This window comes from Plecotus auritus, assembly GCF_963455305.1.
Source record: "Plecotus auritus genome assembly, chromosome: 12".
Taxonomy (NCBI): domain Eukaryota; kingdom Metazoa; phylum Chordata; class Mammalia; order Chiroptera; family Vespertilionidae; genus Plecotus; species Plecotus auritus.
This window is the reverse complement of record NC_137778.1, coordinates 35,922,041-35,929,199: the sequence shown is the minus strand read 5'-3', so window position 1 is coordinate 35,929,199 and position 7,159 is coordinate 35,922,041. Positions and strand designations below refer to the sequence as shown.

The 7,159-nt window shown below is 54.6% G+C and overlaps 1 protein-coding gene across 1 annotated transcript in view; it reads left to right on the top strand.

Annotated features, from left to right (window-relative positions):
- The first annotated feature begins 2,063 nt into the window (after positions 1-2,063).
- The window catches only part of VANGL1 (VANGL planar cell polarity protein 1), a 43,969-nt gene continuing 38,873 nt past the window's right edge, over positions 2,064-7,159 (top strand). Inside the window, exon 1 of the mRNA XM_080649497.1 lies at positions 2,064-2,188. The gene's annotated coding sequence lies outside the window, so the exon portion shown is untranslated. The remainder of the gene's footprint in view (positions 2,189-7,159) is intronic.

Sequence of the window (7,159 nt, the reverse complement as noted above, 5' to 3'; positions counted from 1 at the left end):
ACTTACTTTCCGTGACAATCCAGCGAGGCCCTTTGATCATGTGGGGGCTATTCAGAAGCATAACTGGAATTGGAAATCCCTGCCTCCTGTAACCTTGAAGGGTCTACATTTTAAAGATGAAAGAGACACATTTTTATGTTTTTAATTTTATTTTTATAGAGGAAGGGAGAAGGAGAGAGAGACACAGATATCAATGATGAGAGAGAATCATTGATGAGCTGCCTCCTGCTCGCCCCACCCTGGGAATCAAGCCCGCAACCTGGGCATGTGCCCCGACCAGGAATCGAACCGTGACCTCCTGACTCATAGATTGATGCTCAGCCACTGAGTTATGCCAGCTGGGCGAAAGAGACACATTTTTTAAAATATATATTTTTATTGATTTCAGAGAGGAAGGGAGAGGGAGAGAGAGATAGAAACATCACTGATGAGAAAGAATCATTGATTGGCTGCCTCCTGCATGCTCCACACTGGGGATCGAGCCTGCAACTTGGGCATATGCCATGATCAGGAATTGAACCTGAACCTCCTAGGTCAGTGTTCAGCAAACTCATTAGTCCACAGAGCCAAATATCAACAGTACAACGATTGAAATTTCTTTTGAGAGCCAAATTTTTTAAACTTAAACTTCTTCTAACACCACTTCTTCAAAATAGACTCGCCCAGGCCGTGGTATTTTGTGGAAGAGCCGCACTCAAGGGGCCAAAGAGCCGCATGTGGCTCGAGAGCCGCAGTTTGCCAACCACTGTCCTAGGTTCATAGGTCAACGCTCAACCACTGAGCCACAACAGCCAGGGAAGACACATTTTTTTGAAGCTCAGTAGTGAAGCCTGGTGGCAGACTAGTGAGGGATAGGGAGCGGGGTGACGCGGGGGGCGGAGTGGGGGGAGGAGATAGTGCATTGAACATATGTCCTCTGAAGAAGGGCAATCAGTATATGGGGACCAGAGGGCGACGGGGAGAGGAGGTGAGGGAGACTGAGGGCTTTGGGGGCTAGTTCAAGGTGGGCATGTATTTCTCCATCCAGCTGCCCCAGTGTTCATGACACGCCTCCACTCAGAGCTGTGTCACGCGAGCAGCTGTGGTCCCGGCCAGATGCAGACTCTCCACATGGACCCCCAGCCCTACCCACACAAGACAACAGAAAAGGAGTGCAAATACTCGTGCAAATAGTTGACAGTGGCTCAGTGCCTATCGGCCGCTTTCCATAGTTCTCACCACAGTCCTCAAGCTTGGCCTTGGACCCTCTCGAGTCTCAGAATGGGAAACGGAGACAGAGCCAGAAGCCGGCCTGGTAGAATCAGGCTTTGATGTGGGCTACCGGCAGTTTCCAGGAGTGGGCTGGGGGCAGTGACTGCTGTTAGAGGAGGGAGAAGGCTGACTGTGGGGGCCTTGGGGGTTCTGCGTGTGAGTGGTGGTTTGTGGGGTCATTTCCTGGTCTGGGTGTGAGCTTCATGTGAGTGTGTGTGCTGGTGGAGGTGTGGGTATATATGGATATTTGTTGGTTACCTTCTGGAATGTGTGTATATTCATTTTGGGGGTTAATCCCTGGGGGGTGTGACTATGTGTGTTCGAGATCCAGTGAGGGCAAATGGGCTTGAATTTTGTGCATGGTTGAGAATATGTGCGTGTGTGAGCTTGAGGATGCAAGTGTGTTGGGTGCTGGGTGGGGTCAATTCCTGGCCATGTGTTTATGTGTGAGTGTGTGTGTGAGTTTAAGGGTGCAAGCATGTTGGGGTGCTGGATGGGGTCAATTCCTGGCCAGTGTGTGTGTGTGTGTGTGTGTGTGTGTGAGTTTAATGGTGCAAGCATGTTGGGGTGCTGGGTGGGGTCAGTGCCTGGCCATGCGTGAGTATGTGTGGTGGGGGGATCAGTCTCTGGGTCTGTGTGCGTATGAGTGTGCGCGTGTGTGTGTCCCACGCGTGGAGTGAGCGGAGGGAGGGGGAGCCCGGCGGGCCCCGCCCTCAGCGGCAGGTGGGCCGGGCGGGAGGCCGCGCTCGCTGCTCTTGGCTAGCGGCCGCGCCGGGCTCGCGGGGCTGGGCTCGGCTGCGGGGCGGCGCCGGGACAGGAAGCGGAAAGCGGCAGCGGCGGCGGCGGCTCTGCCTCCACAGGAGCCCAGCGCAGGCCGCAGAGCCGGGGCCGCTGCGAGCCGAGACCGCGGCCGTGGAGCCCGCACGGCGGCGCCGAGGTGAGTCTGGCCAGAAGCCGGCGCGGCGGCGGGGCGGCGGGCGCGGGTGCAGAGCTCCGGCGGGGAGACGCCCCCAGCGCGATCCCGCACCCCGGCCGCAGGACGCAGACCCGGCTCACCGCTCTCCTCCCGCCGCCCTCCTACGGACCGCACCCCGTGTGCTTCCCGGGACCACACTCCTCTCGCATCCCCGCGAGGTGCGCCCCTCCTGCCCCTGCCTCGCGCTCCCGCCGCACCCCACTTCCTTGGGTCCCGGCATTCCCTCCTCGCGCCTCGGACGCCCCTTCTCCCCTGGCTGCACTTTGGGGTGCACCTCGGGGTGCGCGTTCCGGCGGCCAGCAGGGAATGGCCGGGCGTTCCGGGAGGCACCGAGCCGCCGCATCCGCCGTGCGGGCCAGGGATCGGGGGGCCGGGCGCGCACCCCGATCCCCACCCCGCCGCGGGCTCGACCCGGTAACCGCCAGCGTCCGGGGGCCGCCCGGCCCAGGGCCAGAAGCCGGCACAGAGCTGGCTTGTGTTCACACCCCGCTTCCAAATTTGAGCCGCCCCGGAGGCCGAGGGGGGGAGGGGGGGCGAGTCCGAGGCCGGGGGGGACGAGTCCGATGGCGCATCGCCGAGCGCAACAGGCAGGTAGGAGTTTACTTTCAAAAACGCCGGGGTGGAGCTGGAGGCGCCGGCAAATCTCTGCCCGAGGGGACCCGCTTGGAGGAAATCTCCCCGCGCCCGGGCAGCTCCGCCGGGGGCAGGACCTCCTTTCCAACTGCAGTCTTTGAACTGCCCCAAGCAACGCGCCCTGGGGAGTGTGAAGCTTTATAAAAATTTAAACGCGTCGGCGGTGGAGGCAGGAGTGGGGCGGAGCCGCGGCCTGGCAGCCGGAGATGAGCTGGGAGTGAGACTTGGAGCCCAGAAATCTGTTGCTCAGTTTTCACATCTTCCAACCAGGTATCTGCTCGCCGCGAAGGTGTTGTGAGCTCTTTTATCTGCTCCTTAAGAGGTGCCAGGGCGCTTTATTATGGTGATGGTGTGGCTGGCACTTGCGTTTTGTTAACCCTCCTTTTTTCCCAGGGGCTGTGGTTGGAAATGGATGCATTTTTAGACACTTACTCCAAAAGCTAGCAGGCTGTACAGGATCTGGCATTTCCAGTTGTATGTTTATAGGTTTTACAGGGCTGCTGGAAATATTATAACTTGGGTCGCCCATCAACAATGCTAATTAGCATTCTCCCTCCTGGGGGTGGGTCGTTTGATTACACAGCTCCTAGGCTCTCTAAGTGAGAGGGCAGAAACTGTCTGCATCCAGGGAGGTGTAATTAGTCATTTTATGTAACCACTAATTAGAGTTCTTAGAGTCAAATTAAATCAGTGTGCTATCGTTGGGGCTTTGATTTGTGGGAGGAAACTGGTTTATTCCAGAGTTCAAAGACATAACACTTTCCACCTCTCTGAGAGCAGGTAGCATTTCCCAAACGTTGGTGTCGAAGTATAATTAGTGTGAAATGTTCACTTCGCAGTGTTGGCTGTGTGGCTTGGTTGCAACTCACCTTGTAAGTAAAAGGGGATGAGAACTTTGCGAGCGGCGTGTTTGTAAGGACTGCTTGCCAGGCAGCCTGTTTTTATTGTGATGTATTTGAGTGACCGGCCGAAACCATAAAGGGGCGTTTCCTTACCTGGCAACAGTTCCTTGTGGCCCCGCTCTGTGGAAGAATAAGCAGGCCCGGAGTGAGGAGGGCATTCTCCCTCACACAGACAAACCCACTGCTTGTCAGCCCAGGCCTCAGCAGCATTTGGGTCGCATGGCCCTTATTATCACATTGTGTTTTAATACGCAGCTTCCACCTTTGCGCTGTGAGCGCCTTTCTTTGCTCCTGGACTCCCCCGCACCCAGTGCCTGGGACACGGAACCTGTGAGTAGGAGTTGAAATCGCAGCATTCTTTAGGGGGGTTATGTGTGTGTTGGGACCATTTACGATTGTTGCCCACCCTCCTTTGTGTAAGTAAATAGTTCTGGTAATTGCTCCTCGGCTATACATTTTTCCATAGCTCAGAGCACAGGTTCTGGAATTCGACTCTGAGTTCCAAGCCTCGCTCCAGCACTCACCATGTGTGTCACCTTGGTATCCTGTAACTGTAATGTGAAATTAACATTTTACCTCCCTCATAAGGTTTGGTCTGAGAATTACGTGAGATAGTACATGCAAATGACTTAAAACAGTCCCTCACACATCCTCGATCTGTGAAGGGGACTAGCTGTGGTTATGGGACCAGCTGGGTATGGGCACGTGATCTGGGCCTCGTGCCATGCTATTTTCCTGAGGGGGGACGAGACAGGATTAGGTGGACTTGGGGCTGGTCCATGATTCTCCGAGGGCCTTGGTCTGGCTGAAGCCTGATGAAAGGGTGCATGTGTGTTCTGCTGTCTGTCTCCATCACTGTCCTGCATCCCCCTTGTTGGACAGCAGGCATTGGACCCGGCACCATGGGGTTTTACAGAGGAGATAGTACCATGAGATCTATTTTGCTGAATGTCTAGCAGGGGACCAAGGGGCCACTTGAAAACAAATATACACCATAGAGCCCCAGACACGTGAACTATTCGCAACTCTTCAGAAATCTATACTGAGCTGCTGGGGTGTTTTAGAGGTCATTAGTAACTCAAGCCAAGAGCAGTTATTTTGGGAAGGTGAGCTGAAGTCATTGGCAAGACAGGTAAAATGGGGTTGACATTTCTTTCCTTGTGAATGGTGGCCCAGAATTATCTATATCGATATCAAAGGCTAATATGCAAAGTGTCCCCTCAGGAGTTTGGGAGACTGGGAGTTCGATCGCTCGTTATGATGTGCGCTGACCACCAGGGGGCGGTGCAGAACATGGCGGGCCACCAGCGCATGGGTGCACTGGCGGGGCGCTGAGGGAGCGAGGGAAGGAGGAGGTGGGGAGGCGAGGAACCGCCCCGGTGGTGGTGCTGGTGCGGGTGGCGAGGGAAGGAGGAGGTGGGGAACCTGATTGGCCCTGATCGCTGGCCTACCCTACCTGTGCATGAATTTCATGCACCGGGCCTCTAGTTCACTTATAAGAAGTTCTGTGGTAACGAAAGAATCATGAGATTTGTCCTAAGTGCCACACGCCCTCTGACCCCCACATCAGTGATCTGGCTGATGTTTTACGGTTTACAGACCACACGTTCAGCAAAACGTTTTGCAGACCTTGCCATCGTTCTCCACACCCTCCCTTACAGCCCCGGGTCCTCCCAGTCAACCCGTAAAACACGTCCAGTCTTCTCTGATCTCTGCGATAATTCACTTCCAGCCTGGGAACAGTAAAAAGAGGCCTGGAAGGAACAGAATGGAAATCATTATGTTACTTAGCTACAGCTAATGGTGTTCATTAAAGAGAGACTCTTACAGACCCCAAAGGTGCATAAGTTCAATGAAAATGATACTCAAGCCCTGTGCTGTACTAAGGTATTGTAACAGAGAATTCCACTTTCCTGAAGAAGAAGAAGAATGCCCTAACAGTTGTGGGTGCTTTCCGTATGCCAGGCACTGTTTTAAATTATATGAATCATCTCCCTTAATAGCCACCATGAGCCTATAAGGTCAGTGAAATAGAATTCTCTTGTTACCGTTAGGGAGCCAGGCACAGAAAGGTTAAGCAACTTGATCTGAGGTCACACAGTGGCTAAGTACCGGGACCAGGATTTGAACAGTGACCCTAGAGCCGGTGCTCACTGCTTCTCTTCTGTAGAAGAAAAGTTGACTCTAAACAAAATTATTTAAATTGTCATTTTCCCCTTGAGGTCCATATCATTGAGGAAAATGTTAGCTTCTAAACATAGGAAAAGGGGCATGGGAGGAGAGGGCTGGGTGGAGGTAGGCGAAGGGGGTGGGGTGGGGGACAGCTGTAATAGTGTCAACAATAAAAACAAAGTAAAAGAACACAGTAAGAATAATAACTAACGGAGTCAACCCTTTAGAATTACATATATGGTGACAGTTAAATATTTAAAGTAATGGACACAGAAACTCTTTCCCTTAGAAATACAGCCACTGCAGGAGGGGAGTGAGGGCCGCGGGCCTTGAAGGTCCGTGTGTCTCTGTACCCCTTGCAAGGGAACCTTCTACCCTGCAAACCCGTGCCCTTGATTACCTACCAGCTCCAGGCAGAGCGGTGGATGTTTTGATAATTTCCTTCCCATGAAGGTCAGCTTCTGTTTACTGCTGCCCTTCCCACAACATGCCGTTTCCCTCCGCTGGCTCTGCCCTCCCCTCCCCATTTAAGGAGTAGGCATAGTTGATGCGCGTGAACATGACTTTCGGGAAGGTTCTCTTCGAGGCCACCAGTCTTCACTTCGCTTTTCTCCGTGCCCCGTGGACGTGGTGTGCCAGCCCCAGCCCTGTCCTGGTATCCGCCCTCCTGCGGTGCCTGTAGCTCCTGGGGGCATTGACAGGCAGGCTGGGGAGGCGGCTGGCCAGGGCGGGTCTGAGTGAGAGGGCGTGTGAGCTGCAGGCAGTGCCGCTCCCGGTGGCTGTCATCACTGCCGAATCGAACCCTGCACTTTCCCTCCTCCATAAAACAAGGGTTTAAGACAGGCGATCTCTACGGTGTCTTGCACAGTTGACGTGCGGCCTTCACATCCTGAGGACAGCCACTCTTCACATCAGCGCGCACCGAGTGCCTGTGAGGTCCTCGGGGCTGGCGAGGCGGTGACAAAGGTGGCCGCTGCCCTCCTGGAGCTGACCGTCCCTTCAGAAGGCAACCACTCAGATGGAGAACTGGACGTTGTGATGTAAAAAAGTACAGGCTGCTGCGAAAGGGCCCCATCTAGACCGGGAGGGGTTTACAGGAAGTGACAGCTCCTGTGATTTGAAAGGTCACCCTGGGCCAGGAGCAGGACGGCCCCAGATTCCAGGGTCCCTGTTAGCGCCTTTCTGTGACACCATCCCCCGCCGGACCGGAGCTGGCCGTGCGGCA